This window comes from Nicotiana tomentosiformis, chromosome 4 (assembly GCF_000390325.3).
Source record: "Nicotiana tomentosiformis chromosome 4, ASM39032v3, whole genome shotgun sequence".
NCBI classification, from domain to species: domain Eukaryota; kingdom Viridiplantae; phylum Streptophyta; class Magnoliopsida; order Solanales; family Solanaceae; genus Nicotiana; species Nicotiana tomentosiformis.
In genome coordinates, this window is record NC_090815.1 from 74,618,647 (window position 1) to 74,631,110 (window position 12,464).

The window sequence follows — 12,464 nt, forward strand, 5'->3', positions numbered from 1 at the left end:
TGACTATTGTGCAAAATTTGAGGACAATCGGACGTGATTTGACAGGTTTTTGCATCGATTGTAGAAGTTGAAGTTTCGAAGTTCATTAAGTTTGAATTAGGGTACGATTCATGATTTTGATGTTGTTTTATGTGATTTGAGGTATCAAGCAACTTCGTGTTATGTTATGGGACTGGTTGGTATGATTAGACGGGGTCCCGGGGGCCCCGGGTGGATTCCGGGTGGTTAAAGGATCGAATTTGGAATTTGAGGAAGAGCTGAAGCAACTGGGCATCTGGTGTAACTGCACCTGCGTGAAGAGGGCCATAGGTGCGAGCCCGTAGGTGCGGGAGATGACTCGCAGAAGAGGAAGGAGCCAAGGTTGCTGAGAACCGCAAAAGCGGAAGGATCCGCAGAAACGGCAAGGGCCGCAGGTTTGGATGGAGTTCCGCAGAAGCGGACGCGCAGAAGCGGCTTAAGAGCCCCAGGTGCAAAAATGTCGCTGGGTAGTGGGGTTTCTTTAAAACGGGACTTGGCCCATTTTTCTCCCATTTTCATTTGGTTTGGGCGATTTTAAGAGATTCAAGGGGAGATTTTCAGCAAGCAACTCAAGGTAAGTGATCCCCACTTATTATAAGTTAAATACATGGTTTGTATAAGAATTTAAACATGAAAATTAGTAGAAATTGTGAGGGTTTTGGTAGAAAAACTAGAATTTGGTATTTTAGATTTTGACCACGAATTTCGGTATGGAATGGGGAATAAATCATATACTTGAGTTCATAAGGTTATGGGTAATGATTATCTTCGAAATTTTTTGGAATCCGGGCACGTGGCCCCGAGGGTGATTTTATCGACTTTTCGATCGAGGTTAGAAATTGTTATAAATTGGATTATATTGAGTATTTGAGTATATATTAATGGGTTTGCATAATCATTGGCTAGTTTTGGAGCGACGGGCATCAATTTTAATTGTTGGAGCGGCCTTGGAGCCGGTTATGGAATTTCGGAGCAAGGTAAGTCTCCTTTCTAATCTTGTAAGAGGGAATTAACCCCATAGGTGAACGAAATTATTGTTTGCTTCTATTTGTGGGGGCTACATACGCACGAGGTGACGAGAGTCCGTACGTAGCTACTAGCTATGCCTATGTCTGGGTAGGTTTAGGCTCACATCATGCCTTGTTGATATTGTTATTGATTTATGTTTATTGTCTGCCTTGAGAGGGAGCGAGATTGAGTTTGCTTATTAAATGTTTTGAAAGGAGCTGAAATTGAAGAACTTAAGATTTAAAAGATTTCATTTGAACTTCGGAATTTCGAAAAGGATTGAGTAATGCTATAATAGCTTAAGAAATTTATGTGTAACCGCGTCGCACGTATTTTTCGCGAGCGTGGTAATTTCCTTAAAAAGTTTCAAGTTGAATTTCCCTTATTTTAAAAAGAATCAAGAAAGAGATATTATTTAAATGTTAAACTTATATTTGGCTGCGTCGCATGTATGATTCGCGAGCGGGGTATTTCCTTAAATTTATATTTGACCACGTCGCATGTATGATTTGCGAGCAGGGTATTTTCTTTAAAATTATATTTGACCGCATCGTATGTATTATTCGCGAGCGGGGACCGCGTCGCATGTATGATTCGCGAGCGGGGAAATTTATAGATGCATCTATGGTTCGCGTTGTTCGACCCTCGGCATTGCACAGTTTACTTTTATGTTGGATAAGGCCGTACGCCTCGGCATTTCCTATATATATTATCCTCATGGAATCGTGCATACTATTGGTAAGAAGCCGGTGTATCTGAGGTTTTTCCCTGATTTAAATTATGACCATCTCTTTGATGAAATCCACCATCTCTATATATGCTCCGGTTACAGAGGGAACTTGCTAATTGAGAGCTCGAGTAAAATTGTAAAGAGGGGAATTATGCCACGTATTTTATACATGCTATTTCATATATTTACTCGGTTTCATGTCTATTCACTTCTTTACTGTACCTGATATTAATTATAGCTCATACTTAGTGTCCGAATCGACCCCTCGTCACTACTTCTTCGAGGTTAGGCGGGATACTTATTGGGTACGTGTTGATTTACGGCATATGTGTACGTAGGTACACATATGTTTAGCGGCCTTGTGGGCGCAGAGGCGCGATTATGGCGGGGACTTAGGTGAGCTGCATTCTATACGACGATTCGCATCCAACAAAGTCTCCCTCAGAGTACTTATATTTTTCCTGTCCAATTTGTATTCCAGACAGCTGTTGTATTTTATTCTACATTCCTAGTTAAGGCTCATGCACTTGTGACACCGGATTTTGGGAGGATTATGGGTTGTGCTGTATTGGAAATTTTAAAGATATTATTATTTGTTTTTGTAAACTTCAACATTTACAATTTAAATTGAAGGAAAACATGATTTCAAAAGTAACAAAATGAGAACCCAATTAAGTATTTATTGTTAGCTTCCCTGACAGTGGAGTCCGGCGCCATCATGACCTTTATGGATTTTGGGTCGTGACAACATGGTATCAGAGCCCTAGGTTCACTTAGCTCTCATGAGTCATGAGCAAGTCTAGTAAAGTCTTGCGGATCGGTACGGAGATGTCTGTATTTATCTTCGAGAGACTACAGGGCTGTTGGGAGCACTTCCCTTCTTGATTCATCATCGTGCGATTTGATTCCTTGAGGCTTATGCCTTTGTTTCCTTCCTATTCAATCTAATGAGACGTGAAGCGCTTGTTATAAATCAAGAATTGAGGAATTGTAATGGTACTATAGATGCGGTGCGGGATGTTACTCCCTGCGTAGTTGATTGGGCTATCGTTGTCGCATTGCGGAAGGATATTCTGTCATTTCAGCTCAGTAGCTGTACTTCTGGGACCTTTAAGGCTATGCGCATGTTATTATGATGCTCAGGAGTTGTTGTCGCATGGTATTGATTTGATGGTAGGATCCTTGCCTATGTGTCGGGGCAGTGAATGACTTAGAAGGAGGTTTACTCAGTGCATGGTTCCGAGATTCAGTATCTTATTTTCGGCGGAGGAAAAACAATTGGCCTATGAATGTCCAAATTTGGGTTGATGGAGTAACGAGGCTTGGTATTTTCGAGCGTAGTAGAGTTCCCAAACTGTGATATGGTGTCATCGTCCTTGTTGAACGCGTTAAGGTTCGCTGATGTTATGTCCTTCTTTAATTTTCCTTTGGGGCAGGGTACTATGAAATGGTGTTTGAGATGCAGTTGTCAGAAATAACGGAGTGTAGCCATTTCAGAATCGAATTGGTGCTTCTAGTATTGATGGCTCAAGGAAGATGAACTTCGGAAAGGTTAAAGTCAGTAGAGATCGATGGATTCAAGTGCTACAGAGGTAGATTTTGATTTAAGGCAACAACTGGGCAGCGAAGGATGAGGAAGAACATGGGGGAAGTGTCTTGTCGTGGTTAAGTTTCTAGAAGGCCAAGTGTGAGAAGCAAAAATCGGGTAGTTGCTTAAAGGAGAGGGTTTGATCAAAGTGGGAGAGTGGCAGAGTAGCATATGGGTTACTGATTTCGTAGGAATTGTACCTAGTGCAGCGGTATTGGATGATGTCAACACGGAGTTTCCACAGGCGGGTTATCTCTTGTGAGCAGGTTAGCGGTCGCGTGGTGTTAATGAAGCTTCTACGAAGAATTTCTACTGACTATTCAGGAAGAGGTCAAATATGTGCATGTGGCTAGTGATTCAGAGTGGCTATGAAAAATTTAACATAAAGTTTTCGAGGAATTTGGTGGGTTAATTGTGCAAGATCATGTCAATGATGATGAAAGAATCTTGGCGGGTTCTAGAGTTATGCAATGGTAGCTTCAAGCTAAGTGGGAGAGTCCCACCGCCTACAGTTAGATTGCATGGTCGTCTATTTGTAAGATTTTTGGTTATCGGCATATTGATGGGTTATTACGACTAAGGAAAGGGAACATCAGGGGTAATTCGAGCAGAGAAATTGATCAATGTGTGCTATATTTGGCCTTATCAATTCATGTTCAGGCTTTATGAAGACTCAGAGTTTATATTTCGTGTAGATGTGATGTACAAGGAAAGTGATTCAGCTGGGTGCTTATTGAGAGAGTGTTCATGTGCTAGCGGAGCCTTGGAGTTGATTGTATTCGGGACTAGGTCGGAATGGGTGACTCTCAACAACGGTCCTAATGCATTCAAAGGTTAAAGTGGGGTGTCTATGGATTTCGAGTCTCTAGTATAGATAAGTATCCAACTGTTGTAGCGGATTATGAAAGGTGGCTTGGAGTGTTCTACATTATCTTCGGTCTGCGGTGTGGCATTTGAGGAATGGGAAGAGGTAACTTCGAATTCGCAAAAGGGCCATGCAGAATGGGGGTACTAGTTGGCGATGCTATTGTGCGCTTAAGGAGAACGTGAAATGGTTTGTGGGATTTGAGACAGCATGGTCTCGTGATTCAAGGCCACTCATGATGAATGCGGATTGAGTTCGTTATATGTTGACTGGAGTTAGTATTATTTCTAAGTCAAGTTAAGGATAAGTTATAAGAAGTCAAATCGGTTAGCCATGGTTGAATTGGTATGATGGTGGCAGTGATCAGTTCCTCCAGCGTGATTAGTTTATGCATGTGGTTTGTGGCGGGACGTGCGAGGCTTGACGGCTGCTATAATTGATTGTATTTGGATGTATTCGAGTATTATAACCTGTTATGTGTAGCCGGATCCCGAAAGGGTTATGGTGGTTTAGACGTTGGTATGGATGTGCAGACTTGTTATCTGGTGCGGAAAGTCGTGAGATCACGTCCCACAGGAAGATTGTATAAGTGTGACATGTAGTCACTTGATTGATCGAAGATTGGAACCAAGTATGGAGATTGTGGTACTATTGTTCAAGTAAGAATTTATGCCTGGAGGGCGCTCGGTTAATTTGGTTGTGGACTGTGGAAGTTTGTTCCAGTTATGATGGTTGTTCTTGTGTGTTATGGGAAAATGGGTTATTATGGATCCTTAAAAGGTTATTAGCCTAGTACGGTGCGATCAGAATTGGCTTGAGGTCTATCGATGGATTTGAATATGAATATGGGCTCTACATCATGTCGGATGTGTTCATTTCAGCATAGTGCTCCTTATGGAGGAGTATTTAGATGTTGGATGTCATTTCGTCGTCGGCTATTTCATGTAATACTATATTTGTGCCGTGTGAGTTGTGAAACGGCTTGGTAAATTTCTTATGTGTTGAAGTTCCGCATAGCGATGGTGTTATGTGAGCAGGATGGCTCTCGAGAATCAAATCATATATCGCACCTTAGTTGTGCTTGAGTTTTGTAGCGTATGGCGCTATCTGTCTCCCCAAGGATGGTATTATGCACTTAGCGTGCTTGTGACCGATATTCGGGTATTTTGTAGTAATGAGCATTCTAGCTCGGTAAGTATCTCTTTATGTAGATTTTATGTGTGGATCGGGTGGCATACAGCCACAGGTATGTTGTTTGGATCGAGTTGCACGCCGTAAAAGTGGGATGTTGATTACAGTCCCCTATATCTATTTTCATGTGTTTTGTTTTCCATTTTTTGGGGAAGGTTCATAACACCTTTTCGGTTGTCTAATTAGTTGTGTGGGTTGAGTAGTCCCTTCCAGAGATTCGTTTTCCTTATGTATCACGTTTGAGTTTGTAGCTTATTGGCGCATTGCGGCATCATATGAAATTTTTGATTGTGTCTGAGGTTGCTTATTGCCTGAGCAGCTTATACTGGGTGAAACAAGATTTTTGGATATAGGATCAGTGCGATCGGATTATATGAGGTATATTAAAGAGCTAATACCATTATTTGTTTCATAATGGGGTGATGATTCTAGTCAAAGGGAGAGATTCAATGATTTGTTGACTCTACAGTTGGTTATGAATTTTTACACATCTCTTCTATCGTGGCGATATCGCAAGAGTTAGAACAAAGTTAGAACAAGACTTATATATGTCATGAGGTGCATTGTGAGCATCAGATTCGTGGAATTTCGACTACTATTATCAGAGGACGTTATTATGGTCATGTGAGTTATGCAGTGCATAGTGTGAATTCAGCAAAGGTATGCAATCATGTATAGGTGCATCGTGTAGTGATTGATACGGCATTCGTATGTTGGAAACAGGCCTGGAAGAAGATTCCGGATGTTGGAATTTGGCTCTAAGGCTAATTTGACTAAACAAAAGGGGAATCTTCAGATTTACTCGAGCCAGTGTGCTCAACGGAGTTGTGGTAGCACGGGTAGGTGCACGAGGTGCTAAATAGTGATTTCAGACAACTCCAGCGCAGTTCTTAGCACGTTTGAGGATGAACTTGTGTTTAAGTGAGAGCGAATGTAATGACCCGACCGGTCGTTTTGAGCTCTAGCGCGTCGTTCAGCAGTTTGAGGCCATGAGCAACTTCACTTCAGGTATTATGACTGGTACGCGTGGTCGGAATTGAAATTTCGGAAGTTCAGAGTTGATTTGAAAAGAAAATTCTCATTTCGGAAGCTTTAAGTTAGAAGAATTGACTAAGGTGGGATTTTTTGAGTAAACAATCTCGGAATCGGGGTTTGAAGGTTCCAACAGGTTCGTATGATGAATTCGGACTGGGGCGTATGTCCGGATCGGGTTTTGGATGCCCCGGGAGCGTTTCGGCACATATTGTTGAAGTTAGCATTTTGGAAAAATTCCATAAATTTGGGTTGAAGTGTATTTCAATGTTATCGATGTCCGTTTGGAATTCCGAGTCTGGAAATAGCTCTGTATAATGATTCAGGTGTTGGGAGCGTGTCCGGAAGTAGATTCAGAGGTCAGTAGGTCATTTGGCTAAAGCTAGAAATTTGAAGGTTTTTGAGAAATTTGACCAGAAGTAGACTTTTTGATATCAGGGTCGGAATCCGATTACGAAAGTTAGAGTAGGTCCGTAATGTCAAATATGACTTGTGTGCAAAATTTGAGGACAATCGGACGTGATTTGATAGGTTTCGGTATCGATTGTAGAAGTTGAAGTTTTGAAGTTCATTAAGTTTGAATTGGGGTGCGATTCATGATTTCGATGTTGTTTGATGTGATTTGAGGTCTCGATCAAGTTTGTGTTATGTTATGGGACTGGTTGGTATGATTGGACGGGGTCCTGGGGGGGCCGGGTGGATTCCGGGTGGTTAACGGATCGAATTTGGAATTTGAGGAAGAGCTGAAGTAGCTGGGCATCTAGTGTAACCGCACCTGCGTGAAGAGGGCCGCAGGTGCGAGCCCGCAGGTTCGGGAGATGACTCGCAGAAGCGGAAGGAGCCAAGGCTGCTGAGAACCTCAAAAGCAGAAGGATTTGCGCACCTGCGATGGCGCAGGTGCGATGTCAGTAGTCGTAGAAGCGGCAAGGGCTGCAGGTGCAGATAGAGTTCCGCATAAGCGGAAGCGCAGAAGCGGCCTAAGAGCCGCAGGTGCAAAAATGTCGCTGGGCAGTGGGGTTTCTTGAAAACAGGACTTGGCCCATTTTTCTCCCATCTTCATTTGGTTTGGGCAATTTTGAAGAGTTTCAAGGGGAGATTTTCAGCAAGCAACTCAAGGTAAGTGATCCCCACTTATTATAAGTTAAATACATGATTTGTATAAGAATTTAAACGTGAAAATTAGTAGAAATTGTGGGGGGTTTGGTAGAAAACCTAGAATTTGGTATTTTGGATTTTATCCACGAATTTGGGTATGAATGGGGAATAAATTATATATTTGAGTTCATAAGGTTATGGGTAATGATTATCTTCAAAACGTTTTGGAATCCGGGCACTTGGTCCCGAGGGTGATTTTATCGACTTTTCGATCGGGGTTAGAAATTGTTATAAATTGGATTATATTGAGTATTTAAGTATATATTAATGGGTTTGCATAATCATTGGCTAGTTTTGGAGCGACAGGCATCAGTTTGAATTGTCGGAGCGGCTTTGGAGCTGGTTATTGAATTTCGGAGCAAGGTAAGTCTCCTTTCTAACCTTGTTAGAGGGAATTAACCCCATAGGTAAACTAAATTATTGTGTGCTTCTATTTGTGGGGGCTACGTACGCATGAGGTGACGAGAGACCGTACGTAGCTACTAGCTATGCCTATGTCCGGGAAGTTTTAGGCTCACAACATGCCTTGTTCATATTGTTATTGATTTATGTTTATTGTCTGCCTTGAGAGGGAGCGAGACTGAGTTTGCTTATTAAATGTTTTGAAAGGAGTTGAAATTGAAGAACTTAATATTTAAAAGGTTTCATTTGAACTTCGGAATTTCGAAAAGGATTGAGTAATGCTATAATAGCTTAAGAAATCTATGCGTAACCGCATCGCACGTATGTTTCGCGAGCGGGGTAATTTTCTTAAAAAGTTTCAAGTTGAATTTCCCTTATTTTAAAAAGAATCAAGAAAGAGATATGATTTAAATGTTAAACTTATATTTGGCCGCGTCGCAGGTATGATTCGCGAGCGAGGTATTTCCTTAAATTTATATTTCACCGCGTCGCATGTATGATTCGCAAGCGGGGTATTTTCCTTAAATTTATATTTGACCACGTCGCATGTATGATTCGCAAGCGGGGACCGCATCGTATTTATGATTCGCGAGTGGGGAAATTTATAGATACATCTATGGTTTGCGCCGTTCGACCCTCGATAGTGCACAGTTTACTTTTATGTTGGATTGGGCCGTACGCCTCGGCATTTCCTCTATATATTATCCTCATGGAATCGTGCATAATATTGGCAAGAAGCCGGTGTATCTGAGGTTTTGCCTGATTTAAATTATGACCATCTCTTTGATGAAATCCACCATCTCTATATATGCTCCGGTTACGGAGGGAACTTGCTAGTTAAGAGCTCGAGTAAAATTGTAAAGAGGGGAATTATGCCACGTATTTTATACATGTTATTTCATATATTTACTCGGTTTCATATCTATTCACTTCTTTATTGTACCTGATATTAATTATAGCACATAGTAAGTGTACGAGTCGACCCCTTGTCACTACTTCTTCGAGGTTAGGCGGGATACTTACTGGGTATGCATTGATTTACATACTCATACTACACTTGCTGTACATTTTTGTGTAGGTACACATATGTTTAGCGGCCTTGTGGGCGCAGAGGCGCGATTATGGCGGAGACTTAGGTGAGCTGCATTCTGTACGGCGATTCGCAGCCAACGGAGTCTCCCTCAGAGTACTTATATTTTTCTTGTCCAAATTGTATTCCAGACAGCTATTGTATTTTATTCTACATTCCTAGTTAAGGCTCATGCACTTGTGACACCGGATTTTGGGAGGATTATGGGTTGTGCTGTATTGGAAATTTTAAAGATATTATTATTTGTTTTTGTAAACTTTATCTTTTACGATTTAAATTGAATGAAAAACATGATTTCAAAAGTAACAAAATGAGAACCTAATTAAGTATTTATTGTTGGCTTGCCTGATAGTGGAGCCCGGCGCCATCACGACCTTTATGGATTTGGGGTCGTGACATATACGTTGGGTATAAATCTCCTTCTATTATAAAATATTTGGAACCTATGACTGGATATTTATTTACGGTAAGATTTACAATATTGCCATATTGATGAATCAGTATACCCAACATTAGGAGGAGAAAATAAATAGTTGGAAAAAGAGATAGATTGGAATGCATTATCACTATCTCATTTAGATCCTAAAATAAATCAATGTAAACACGAGGTTCAAAAGATAATTTATTTACAAAAAATTGTAAATCAACTACCAGATACATTCACTGACCTACCAAGGGTGACTAAATCACATATTTCAGCTGCAAATGAGTCTAAGCCACGCTTGAAACGTGGTAGACCAATTGGTCCAAAGATAAAAATCCCCAAAAGAGAAAAGGAGCAAATGATCTAGGGGATCTTTATATGGAGGTAATTACTCAAAATGAGTCATGTGACATAACAAATTATAAGACCTCAGAGGAGGTCCAGGTACCTTAAAATAATAAGAATGAAGATATCTCAATAAGTTATTCCTCTATGGGAAAAAGGTAGAACCGAAATAATATTATTGTCGACAATGTTTTTGCTTATAATGTTGATGTTGAAATAATGCAACAAGATGAGGATCTTGAACCAAGATCTGTCGATGAATGTAGACAGAAAAATGATTGGCCAAAATAGAAAGATGCTATCTAGGTAGAATTAACTTCACTTGAAAAACGTGAAGTATTCAAACGTATAGTTCGAACACCTGAAGGAATAAAGCCAGTGGGATGTAAATGGGTTTTTGTGCGAAAACGAAATGATAAAAATGAAGTCGTTAGATATAAAGCACGACTTGTGACACAAGAATTTTTGCAAAGGTCTGGCATTGATTATATAGAGACGTATTTTCATGTGGTAGATGCAATCACCGTCAGGTATTTTATAAATCTGGCAGTCCATGAAAAACTTGATATGCGTCTGATGGATGTTGTCACAACCTATTTATATGGCACATTAGACAACGAAATCTATATGAAAATTCTTGAAGGGTTTAAAGTGCTTGAAGCTTATAAAGGTTTACAGAAAACTTGTTCAATAAAGCTTCAAAAATCCTTATATGGATTGAAACAATCAGGGCGAATGTGGTATAATCGCTTGAGTGAGTACTTGCTGAAAAAAGGGTATAAGAACGATCCAATTTGTCCTTATGTCTTTATAAAAAGGTCTAGTTCTGAATTTGTTATAATCGTTGTGTATGTTGATGATCTAAATATCATTGGAACTCTCAGGGAGCTTCCAAAAGCAGTAAACTATTTGAAGAAAGAGTTTGAATTGAAAGATCTTGGAAAGACAAAATTTTATCTTGGTCTACAAATTGAGCATATGAAATATGGAATTTTTGTCCATCAATCAACTTATACCGAAAAGATCCTAAAGAGTTTTTATATGGATAAAGCACATCCATGGAGTACCCCGATAGTTGTAACATCACTTGATATAAATAAAGATCCATTTCGACCTCATGAAAATGATGGAGAACTTCTTGGTGATGAAACTCCATATCTTAGTGCAATTGGGGCTCTAATGTATCTTGCAAATAATACTCGACGAGATATAACTTTTGCAGTAAGTTTATTAGCAAGATTTAGTTCCTTTCCAACAACAAGACACTGGAATGGTGTTAAATATATTTTTAGATACCTCCGTTGGACTATTGATATGGGATTATTTTATTATTATGAATCTGATTCACAAATGATTGGTTATGCAGATGCAGGTTATTTGTCTTACCCACGTAAAGCCCGATCTTAAACATGCTATCTATTTACTTGTGGAGGTACAACTATTTCATGGCGTTCAACAAAACAAACTTTAGCTGCTACATCTTCCAATCATGCAGAGATAATAGCTATTCATGAATCTAGTCAAGAATGTGTATGGTTTAGATCAGTGACTCAACACATTCAACAACTGTGTGGTCTTTCTTTAAAGACGAGGATTCCAACAATATTGTATGAAGATAATGTTGCTTGCATAGCTCAACCAAAAAGGAGGATATATCAAAGGAGACAGAACGAAACACATTTCACCAAAGTTCTTTTTCACGCATGATCTTCAACAAAATGGTGAGATAGATGTTCAACAAATCCGCTCAAGTGATAATCTGGCAAATTTATTCACTAAGGCATTGACAACATCAACATTTGAGAAGCTTAGGCATAAGATTAGAATGCATCATCTTCGAGATATCAAATAAAGTTTTTATCAGGGGGAGTATAATACGCGTTGTACTCTTTTTTCCTTAACCAATGTTTTGTCCCAATTGGGTTTTCCTGGTAAGGTTTTTAATGAGGTAGCACTCAATGCGTATTACAAGATGTGTGTACTCTTTTTCCTTCACTAGACGTTTTTTCACTAAGTTTTTCCAAGTAAGATATTAATGAGGCACATTATCTTTTAGATAGACATCCAAGAGGGAGTGTTATGAATATATTAAAGTGGATGTCTATTGAATACTCCATACATCCCTATTCCATGAACCATTTGAGTTCATGTATTTAGTTAATTCATCACTTAATATTTGTAACCATTAGGTGTATTCTTGTAACCTTTCATGTATCCTATATCCTATAAATAGGGTATACTTTATCTTATGAAGGACAGACAAGAAACACACTTGAATAAGATAACTTCTACATTCTCCTCCTATACAACTTGTCTCTATTACTATATTGTTCTATTTTGCTCTCATTTCTTAACACGGCCGACTTTGGTAGGAATTTTTTATTTTAAATTTTAAATATTTTAATAATACCGTCCGATTTCGGTCGGAAATGAACAATTTTAAAATGAATAATTAAGTTGTAGACCGATATCTGTCGCTAATTTAAAAATAATTAAAAATTATTTTCAAGAATACCGACCGAATTCGGTCAGTAAATTTATTTTTATGTCAGATTATTTTGTCAGAGTGCGTTGAAAATTACCAACCGACTTCGGTCGGAAATATCGACAGTCTGC